The sequence below is a fragment of the Hydra viridissima genome, unplaced genomic scaffold (assembly GCF_058129835.1).
Source record: "Hydra viridissima isolate aposymbiotic clone 2 unplaced genomic scaffold, HvirCarnegie_v1 scaffold_5, whole genome shotgun sequence".
Taxonomy (NCBI): Eukaryota; Metazoa; Cnidaria; class Hydrozoa; order Anthoathecata; family Hydridae; genus Hydra; species Hydra viridissima.
Window position 1 is genome coordinate 3,817,122 of NW_028324304.1, and position 12,074 is coordinate 3,829,195.

Here is a 12,074-nt window from a genome sequence, read left to right on the forward strand (position 1 = left end):
TCTCTCATCATTTGAAAAATCTGCCTGATGAAGTAATCAAAACTTTAATGAATTCAATGCCAGAACGAGTACAAGAATGCTTGAAAACAAATGGAGGAACAACACGTTTCTAAATTATTTTTTTATTGCTTTTTGAAATATTTTTGAAACTGGTCTTAAAATTTTGTCCATTTTTTTTTCCCATTTATATTTTTTACAAGTCAGTTTTTTAATTTTTTAACATTATTTTGTGAAAAAATTATAAATTCTTTTACAATAAATATAAAATACAATAAAAATTCTTTCTAAAAATGTTTTTTTTTTTTTGATACCTTTTTCCAAACTAAAATTACACTAAGGTTAAAAATAAATTTTGAAAAAATAATGAGTGGTCTTTAATTTTTGGCCACAGCTGTATATATATATATATATATATATATATATATATATATATATATATATATATATATATATATATATATATATATATATATATATATATATATATATATATATACAGTGGGCAAAATAATTGTCCGTACATTAATGAAAAATAAGGATTTTTAAAAAAAGCTCTTATTAAAAAACTTTAAATGATAGAAAAAAATAAATTAAACCAATAGATAGCGCACAAGAAAACAAAAACGATACACCATCTTTAATTTTCTCCCGACAATTTAAATTATAATTAACTTATTTAAAAGTTTTAAAAATTTTAAAACCAAAAAATTGTCCGTACATTTGATTTAAAAGGTAAAATTTTGTTTATAAATGATTTTTATATTAATATCTTGTACTTTTAGGTTAAATAATACTATAATAAATAAAAATAAACCTTTTCTTAACTACGTGGCTATAATGGAAGGAAAAGAAAAGAATATAGTATTGACTTACGTAAACGAGTAATTTTTGATAGGGAAAATGGATAATCAATTAGAAAAGTTGCAAAAATGTTGAAAATACTACCAAGCTCTGTTCAATATATATGGGAAAGTATTTAAAAACAAAATCAGTGGCAAATAATGGTGTACGAGGCAGAAAAAGATCAACAACGCCAAGAGTTGACAGGTGCATAGTTGGGAAAATCGAGCAGAATAGAAGAAAAAATGCAGTAGAAGTATCAAAAGAGCTGGAAAATGAATTAAATATTAAATTATCGCCACAAACAATTAGGAGCAGACTGCATGAAGCCAATATTTTTGCACAGACGCTTCGGAGAAAACCATTCATCAGCATAGTGAGCAAGAGAAAACGGTTGCAGTGGGCAAAGGAACATGTTCTGAAGGATGATACATTCTGGAATATGAGTATTTGGTCAGACGAGAGTAAATTTAATTTATATGGAGCTGATGGTGGTGCAAAAGTTTATAGAAGAGTCGGAGAAGAATATAATGTGAAGTGTTTGAAGGCAACATTTAAATTTTGTGGTGGAAATGTTATGGCTTGGGGCTGCATGAGTGCGTCCGATGTTGGCAAAATTGAATTTATTGATGAGAAAATGGATCAACACTTATATAGATCCATATTAGAACGGAATTTGGTGGCTTCGGCAGGAAAATTAGGACTTGGAACGGAATTTATATTCCAACATGACAACAATCCAAAGCACAAAGCTGGAACTGTAACCAGATATCTTGCTGCAAATGGCATTAACGTGTTGGATTGGGTTGCACAATCGCCCGATTTGAACCCTATAGAACATTTATGGTCGGTGGTGGAAAAAAGAATGAAAGATCGAGCTCCAAAGAATAAAAACGAGCTCAAAGAATTGGTTTTAGATGCTTGGTTATGGATTAATCAAGAAATTACGTCTAAACTCGTCTCATCAATGAAAAATTGTTGAAGAGCAGTTATTGAAGCTGATGGTGGTCCAACAAGGTATTAATTTAATTTTAACTAATTTTAATTTAAAAATTAACATAGTGTACGGACAACTTTTTTGTTTAAACTTTTAACTCATTTCAAATAAACTTATATAACTTTTCATATATTAATATATTTTTAACTAATACACTCAAAATTACTTTAATTTTATAATATTTCTTTAAAAACTCTTAATTACAACTATCTATATACTTTTAAATGTTGTTTTGATCAAATATAGATACTTTTCATTAATGTACGGACAATTATTTTGCCCACTGTATATATACTGCCTGTTTTCATCACTTTTAGCATTATTGACAAAGTCGATTCCTTATTTACAATTACCAAAAGATCCTAGAACTCTTCTTCAAAAAAAAGCTAGTATTCCAATTAACATTATTGCAGGAGGAGAATATTGGCATTATGGCATTCAGCAGGGGGTTATAGATAGTTTAGAATGCATTGATTCTGTGTCAGTTCAAATTAATGTTGATGGATTGCCATTGTTTAAAAGTACAAATGGACAATTTTGGAACTGATTTTTTTAAAACAAAAAACAGTGTAACAAACATCCATTTTTAATAGGACTTTTTTATGGTAGTACACAGCCCAAATATACCTCTGAGTTTCTAAAGAAATTTGTGGAAGAAGCCAATACCCTTATAAGTGAAGGTATTAATATTAGTGGAAAAGTATGCAGATTTAAAATATCTTCGTTTATTTGTGATACACCAGCAAAGGCATTCTTGAAAGCTTGTAAAAGCCACAACGCTTATTTTGGATGTGATAAATGTACTCAAAAGGGTTTGCATGTTGGAAGAGCATGAAACAAAAAGAACATTATATAGTAGAATCCACACTAGTTAAACTTGGTATTGGCATAGTAACCAAGTTTCCTTGTAATTACATGCATCTTTTTGTTTAGGTGTTGTTAGGAAGTTAGTTTATCTATTGGTGAAAGGGCCTTTGAATGTCAGATTAGGACCTAGAGAGCAAAGCTTTCAGATAAACTAGTTTGTGCTGCAATCTATGTGCCGAAAGAGTTTGCTCGCAAACCAAGAGCGATAATAGAGTTTGAACAATGGAAAGCTACAGAATTCGGCTATTCGGCTTGTATACTTGTATTGTGTTTCTGCGTAAAATTTTACCAGTTCCTTTGTACAATAATATTTTACTTCTGTCTTTGACAATAAGAATCTATCTAAGTAATGATTTGTCTCAACAATATGCGCATCATGACTATACTTTACAGCTTAGTTTTGTTTAGAGTTGAAGTTCTAACTTATAATATGCATGGGCTAACTCGTTTATAATGGTATAAAAAATACCGACGTGGATCAAATACCTCATTTTTACAGAAAATTAAACGTAAGCGTAAACTTATTGAAAATTTTAAACTATTTGGAGACAGCAGAAATACTGGTTCGCGAAACACTCGACAAACTTGGTCCTGTTAAAGCTGATATTACTCGAACAGATCCAAAATGGCAAGAATGGGGGTTGGAACAGATAATTGAAGCTCTACGTGAATATACGTTACAAAACCCGGAATCATCTATTGGACGACCAAGTAATAATAAAATTCAAGAAAACAAAATTTAAAACCTCGAAATAATTTGGATCACAAACATCGAATGGAAAAACACTTCCAACATAACGAAACTAAAATCATTGGCTGTGTCTACTGCAGTTCGCAAAATCATCGCAGTCACAAATGTACGAAACTTCATTCAACACAGCAAAGGAAACAATATCTTAAAGAAAGCCATAGCTGCTTCAACTGCACGTCAACAAACCACACAGTATCCAACTGTCGCAGCAAACGTTCTTGCTACCATTGTCAAGGAAGGCATCATTCATCTAAATGCATTGGGGTTAATAAAGACGAATCAAAAAAGGGTATCCTTATAACTAGATACGAAGGGCAAACTATTCATCCCACAGTTGTTGTGAATGTTGGCAAATATAAAGTGAGAGCACTCTTGGATACGGGAGCCGGTGGTTCGTATGCTTCATCTACGCTAATCAAGTACCTAAAGTTAAAGCTAAATAATTGGGAATCGAAAATCATTGAAACAATGGCTGGATCAGTACATCAAAACCTTCCGTTGTTCTATACAACTCTATATTCAATAAACGGACGCAACAGCTTTAATATTAAACTTTACAAGTTAGAAAGGAAAGTGCTTAAAGTGCTACAAAATTCGAGGATATCCGTCCTAAAAAAAAAATTCAAACAGTTAGAGGGATTGCAATTTCATAACAAAGATGATTACGATGATCATAAAATTCATCTTATAATTGGTGCTGGTGATATTGCAGGAATAAAGTTAAAAGGTTTCAGGACTGGAAATGATGGAGAAGCTATTGTGGAAGAAAGCATATTTGGGAGGACGGTTATGGGACCAGGACAAAGCACCTCGAACTGTTTATATTTTAGAAAGTCAACCTACGACTGCTACAAAGAACTATATGGCTTGGATGTTATTGGTCTTTAAATCAAAGCGAAGGAAATCAAAATGAAGTTTATGAGGAATTTAAAGAACAGCTGCAACAAGACTCGAATGGTTTTCATCACACTGGATTACCACGGAAAGAGGAACGTTCAAAACTGACATCTTATTCAGATGGGAGTATCTCAAAGTTGGATAGCTTACTAAGAAAACTGGAAAAGAAATCAAATGATCTTATAAAATATAATCTTACTATTCAAGAAAAACTCAAGGATGGGATAATTGAGTATGCACCAAACAAACAAACTGGCAAGAGAATATTCTACATGCCTCATCGAGCAGTGATAAAAGAGGATTCCGAAACAACCAAGCTAAAGAATTGATTTTGATGGGTCAGCTAAAGAGTACGGATCACCCTCACTTAACGACTGTTTACATATTGGTCCTCCATTACAACCCTTACTACTCAATGTTATCTTACAAAACAGATTGCAACCTGTTTATCTTACTGGAGACATTAAACAAGCCTTTCTACAAATAAGAGTTGACACTTAAGATTGTGATGTTTTCCGTTTCTATTGAATATCGGACTTGAAAAGTAAAGAAGTATTCACTCTTAGATTTACTCGAATCCCGTTCGGGTGGACATCTAGCCCATTTATTCTTGGGGGAGTAATCAAGCAACATTTATTGACATATGAAAAACATTATCCGCAAAAAAAGAATGAAATTCAGATAATCAACAAGGGCATATATGTTGATGATATAATCACTGGGGAGTTGACCGGGAATGTGTCGAAAAGTTGAAAAAGTCAGCAATTCATTTGTTTGAAAAGGGAGGATTCCAGCTTCACAAATGGTACTCGAACGTTTCTGTATTGGAAACCAATAATTCAAAAGAGAACTATCATGAAGTTACCATCAATGAACAAAATCAACGATATTAAAAAATTCTTGGTTTGTTGTGAGACAAAACACTTTCACCTGAATTAACAAAGGAACGGATGCTTTGGAAAAATACTTTACTGGACCTAACACCAATACCAAGAAGTGTAAAAGAAATGATTACAAGAAGAGACACACCTGCGCTCATAAGCGACAATCCTAAAACATTTGCAAGTACTGCAAGATAATCCGACGATTGCTAAAAGAATATTTACGTGAAATGAACATAAAATGGAAGTTCAAACCCACCATTCTTTCAAAGAAATCTCCCCACCATGGGCAAGAAGCCCATGGTGGAGAGATTTCTTTAAAAGAATGGTGGATTTGGTAAAAAGATCATTACACAAAGCAACTGGAAGGATTCATCCGACTTTCAAACGATTTATTGAAATTTTGATTGATATTGAGAATACATTGAATAACCGACCATTAGGATATATCGAAACATGAGAAAGGTATTATGATCCCTTCCAAAAATGCAGAAGATGACGATGATGAAGATTTTAACAACAAAACGACTACACGAGCAATGCGGTTTATCACGAAATACAAGAACTTAGCATGGAAAAGATGGACAAACGAGTACTTCAGATCATTATAAGAAAGTTACCAGCGCAAAGGCTATAATAAAAAGGACATAGGCAGTGGGAGAGATTTTCTTGCTTAAAGGAGAAGAAAAGAATAGAGGTGAGTGGAAAGTTGGTATGGTAACGAAACTTGTACGCGGAGAAGATAGTATAATCCACGGTGCTAAATTAAGAACGGGTAATAATCAAATAGTAGAAAGACCGATTCAGATGCTCTATCCATTGGAAATTTGCCAAGTAGGACTACTGAGATCGAGGAATTCCTAAATGATTCTAAACCTAGCGAAAACACATCAGCAGAGCAAACAAAAACTCTGAGGCAATGGCCTTCACGAATGACGAAATCAAAGGCTGAGGAACTTATAAAAACAACAGCCCTTGATGAACATTTTGATGAAAATTTGTAGATTTTCTTTCTACAAATTGAGGAAGTTCATCATAAACATTTATTTAAACACACAATGACGTCTAGTATTATTGCAGTAATTAGTATATGGTATGATGTTGGTAATTATTATCTTATTTTTAGTTACGGATAATTGCCGATAATGTCAGATTTAGTACAAATAACGCTGTTTTCATACTAAGATTATATATATAAACAAGTTATAAAAAAGGTGACTGGAATTCCTCATAATACAGTATCCTACATAATGAAGAAGTATAATTTGATTGGAACAACAGCTACAAAAGAAGGGCAGGGTCCCAAAAAAAAGACTTCTAAGAGTTTTGATAGAAACTTAATTATACAAGTCAAGAAAAATCGCTTCATTTCTGCGCGAGAACTGGCTGAGTAAGCTGAAGAGAATTATGGAATCAAATTTTTCCATCAGACAATCAAAAATCGTATCCGAGACCAGGGATGTCAAGGACGACTTGTGTGTAATAAACCATATTTGAGTAAGAAATTCAACTTACAGTCATCTGATGGAGCCCAAAAAGTTTGGAGAAAAGCCGGAGAAGCCTACCAATTAGGTTGCGTCAGAGTAACTATCAAGTATGGTGGCGGTAACGTGATGATATGGGGTTCAATGGCTTGGGAGGGTGTCGGAAAACTCCAATTTATTGATACTATAATGGATCAAGTGCAATACAGAAACATTAAAGCAAAATTTGAAGTCATCTGCTCGAAAACTTCGGCTATGATCTGATTTTACATTTCAGCAAGGTAACAATCCCAAGCATAGTGCTACTAAAATCAAGGAGTGGTTTGCTGAAAATAATATTGTGGTTTTGGAATGGCTCGCATAATCGCCGGACCTTTATCCCATTGAACATTTGTAGGAAATTTTAGACCGAAAAATTGGAGATCGTTCATTCTCCAAAAAAGATAACCTCAAAATGGCAATCGAAGAAGAAAGAATCTTTAGTCGAATCAATACCTAGACGTCTAGAAGCTGTAATTCAAGCAAAGGGAGGCCCAACAAAGTATTAAAATAATTGTTTGTTATATAATAATTTATTATAAAACAAATAATGTGTTTGGTCGAATAATTTTTTGACAATAAAAAAACGACCTATTTTAATTTACTTTAAGACTGAAAACGTTGTGATTTATATTTTACATTAAAAAAATACAAAATCTATTTAAAAACACATCCTTTTATTTTTATCAATTTAAGTTAACCAAAAAAGTCTAAATTTACGAAAATACAGCACTTTTTTTAGGAAAAATATTTAAAAAAATGTTTGGTCGGATAATTTTTTGAGAAACTGTATATTTTGAGCATAACATAGCTTGTTGACATAACAAAAATGAGCGCATATACATATTACAAAATATTTATGTAAGATAGGCTGCAGAGCATTTTGAACATAATGGAAAATCATATTCCAGACAAATTGTTTTTGCCTGTTTTTGTGTTGGTTTTCCGCACATCTACGTACCGTCTTGTTGTTCCTTCCACAGGAAGATGTGGAGATTTTTTTTCAGTCGTATTTTTTTCATAGATGGTCTCCCTCTCGACAACGAATGTTGTAAATCTGCAGTTTTTCTTCCCTTACTTATCACTTCCTCTGCCAGAGGAACCAAAAGTTGTATTCAAGGAATTTTATGCATTGTGGCCTCCTAATGTTTTATCCAAACATTTACAAGGGACATCATAAGTAAGCGATAAAACACTTTCTTCCACCATTTATTCGATTTAAGATCGAGTTCATATAGCCCTATCATTTGGTACGCTAAATCCACCCCTCCCAGAATTTCGCGATGAAGCGCAATCATCTATGGGCAAGAAACATTACATTTTCAGCCGTCTTTCAGAGTTTTTTTCACTTCTGTAACAGCTTTATGAATATTACTCAAAATTAGGATTTCTTTTGTTTCTTGCTATTTTACAAACAGCAGTCCATCTTTACTGCACTGAAGATGTGTTTAACACAAATTTTCCAAGTGTCCCACACGAAGATTGTAATAATATCACAATTGTTAACTCTAGTTCTATAACAGGAGAAAGTATTGAAGTATCTGTTATGAAGTTTGTATCAGAAATAACTTCAAAACCAAACATCACTTTAGCTAGTTTGCAGCTTATTATGGAAAATATGTCTGGCCTACTAAATAAGGTTGCTGTTTATGCTTTAAAGATTTTTTTGATGCGATAATTGATGTCAATAGTATGTTTAGTATTTTCAATAAAACTGACACTATATATAAAAGAAACAAATGGCTAAAAGAACGTGGGTACTATATTGAGGCAACAGAAATATCACTAGGTATACGTGAAGAGCAACAATACTCTATGGCTTGGCAATCAATGCATTCTGTTTTAGTAGAGGACATATGCTTTGTTGTGCCTATTGATATCCTACTTGCCAAGATATTGGAACAAGCTTCATCAAGAATTACTTTTCCACAGTGCACACCAAGTTCACTCCCAAATAAAGTACAAGATTTTGTTGATACACATAATTTTCATTATCATTCATTCCTTCACCAAACTCTGGCACCAAAAAACATTTTTGCTACACTTTTTTATTGATGCGTTTGAAGTAACAAATGTGCTTGGGAGCCATACACGCGTACATAAACTTGAAGCTTTATACATGATGATACGCAATATTGCTCCTGAGTATCAGTCTAAAACTGATAGCATTTTTTTAGTTGGTTTATGGCACTAGATGCACTAGATAAATACTCATACAATCCAATCCTTCATAGTTATGTATCTTTATTGCAACAATTGGAAAGTGAACAAGGTGTTGTTGTCAAAGATAATGGAGCGGAAGAAACTATTCATGCCATTTTGATTTTATTTTCTGCTGACAGTTTAGAAGCACACACTTTGTTTGGCTTCACGGAAAGCTTTAATGCAAAACACTTTTACTGATTTTCCAAGAGTCCACATTGTGAAATTCAAACTGCATTGAAGGCAGAAACCATTGAAAGGAGGACTCGAGTAGAATACGATATGTGGGTATCAGAAAGCAGAAGCAATAACTGCAATGCTTCAGAATCTGGCATTAAGTATTTCAATTGTTTGTCACAGTTTCACTGCGTAGACCAGAGTGCAGTTGATTGCATGCTTGATGTATTAGAAGGTGTTTTACCTTTATAAATATGCCTTGTTTTGCAATCGCTGATAGACAAAAAAATATTTTCTTTGCAGATGTCAACAATGCAATCAATAATTATAAATATTCATTCGGTGACAAAAAACAGCAAACCTCCAGAAATTAGCTTTAAAAGTATTCGCATTTAATCTGCTGAACCATGATTTTTAATAAGAAATCTGCCTTAAATGACTTTTACTGATGTTACTTGATTGCATCGATGCAATATTTGCTCCAACTATAACTGTTGGCCTTATTTGTCAGCTCGATTTTACTTTGGAGGAACATAATGCCCAATTTAAAACCATATACAGTAGCGTTTAAAAGTAATTGGACAAACACCTTTTTTGTTATATTTTCTCATTATGTTAACATATTTAAATGAAACTTCGCGTAAGCGTGTCAAATTATACAACAATTATGAAAAACAGAACAAAAGTTCCTGTTTGGTAGTAATTACTCAAAATTTTGCTAAAAGAATGGAAATGATTGGCTAAAAAGTAATTGGACAAACTAAATTCTAACAATGCTGATATAACTTATTCACTTCTTATATACTATTTTCACTTCTTTTTCTAAAGGTAGATTTTTATAAAAACATTCAATGATCAATAATTTGCAATGGGACATAATAGATATTTAAGCAAGGCAGTAAAAAAGTTGATTGTACAAGCATTTAATAACGGTAAGACTGTGCGACAAATTTTAATAGATATGAAAATTCCGCGATCAACAGTTGTTTATACATTAAAAGTTTTTCAACACGGAGTCACTTCCAAGTTTAAACAAAATCAGGACGCCTAGAATCAACAACTTTTCGCCAAGATAATTTTGTTGTAAGATCGTCAAAGGCAGATCCGCGCAAGAGTGCTAAAGAAATTCATAGAGAATTTACACAGTCACATCAAATTTCTTGCTCTTATGCAACAGTAAAACGTCGCTTAAGACAAAACAACCTTTTTGGTCGTCGTCCTGTTAAAAAAGCTTTTGTTTCTGCAAAAAATTGTAGAGCAAAGTTAAAATTCGCTCTAAATTGGACAGCAAACTAATGGTCGAAAATACAATGGGGTGATGAGTCAAAGTGTAAAATGTTTGGTTCTGATGGTATAAAATATGGTCGACGTCCAATAGGTCTTCGAAATGATGTTAAGTACCAAGTTCCTACAGTAAAGCATGGTGCTGGTTCAGTAATGGTTTGATAGTGTTTTAGCAGTAATAGAGTTAGTCCTATCTATCGAGTTCAAGACATTATTGACCAAAACATGTATAAAGGAATAATCAAAGATATAATGCTGCCACATGCAAAAGACAAAATGTTGCGTGGTTGGACTTTCCAACAAGACAACGATCCAAAACACATCTCCAAGCTAGTCACGGAATTTTTAGCTCAAAAGAAAGTTTGTATCTTGGAATGGCCGTCACAATCTCCAGACCTGAACCCAATCGAACATCTTTGGCAACATATTGAGAGAAAAATGAGTGTTCGGAAACCAGCAATGATTTGTTTTAGTTGATTAAGGGCACTTGGGAGGAAATACCAATTATTGTTTTAATTAATTTGGTTGATTCAAAGCCATGTAGATGTAATGGTGTCGTTGCGGCAAAAGGTTTTCCAACGAAGTACTAGGACTATGCACTATTTTTGCTTAATTTTTCAACCGTACATTTTAAAAATTAAGTAAAAATAGTAATATGGGCCGCATGTAATACGGTTAAAAATTAAGCAAAAATAGTAATATGGGCCGCATGTGCTGATTATCAGGGCTAAGAAAACTGGGATTTTTACGGGTTTCCCATTAGGGACCCATCTGGTGAAAGTAATATGCAGAAAAATCTATGCAATCAGACCATTATCACCATTTGCAACTTACCTTGTGCAAAAAAAGTTTTTACAATATAACGTATAAATTAAAGTTATAATCGTTTTCTCGTTTTATGTTTTTTATGAAAATGTATATAAAAAGTTGTTATAACTATTTTTATTTTTTATGTATAAATCTTATTTTTTATAAAATTCTTTCTTTACTAAAAAGTTGAAAATTTTACAAAGTTTTATATGCAGTTTGAACAATAAATACTTTAAAGAACTCATAAATATTTTGTTTAGGAAAAGTAACGCCACAAGGAAATGCATATAATATTATAAAATTGACGTGAGGGTTTTCATTATTGTCTTACTTCCTCGTGGCATATATTCTTAGAATCGTGAATGGTTTTTAAAGACCATTGAACGTTTTTCTGTAAAACCAAAAGTGCAATTTAGTAATATTTTATTCCTATATAAAGGAGATATGGATTTTTTCTATTTCGTTTACATTTTGTAGCAGAGTAACTTATTGTGTAATTTCTGTACTGTATTACTGAGTATGATGTTGTATGCAATTGTTGCATTCGATGAAGAAAACAATACAGATTACGTACCACTAATTTAGTTAGTGAATGCTAGTAGTGAAAATTAAGGGTCTGCGTCTCGGAATCGTTTTCTCGAAATGAACCGGGAAAAGCGTAACGAGACGAGAAATTTCCCGGAAAAAAATAACGAGACAAAGAAAACGATTATCCCGGAATAAAGTTATAAATCGGGACATAAATTTTTTCTCGGAATTTAAAAACTGTGTCCCGGATAATTACGAAACGTTACGAGACAGAGCAATTATATTAACTAGATATTAAGGGTCTGCGTCTCGGAATT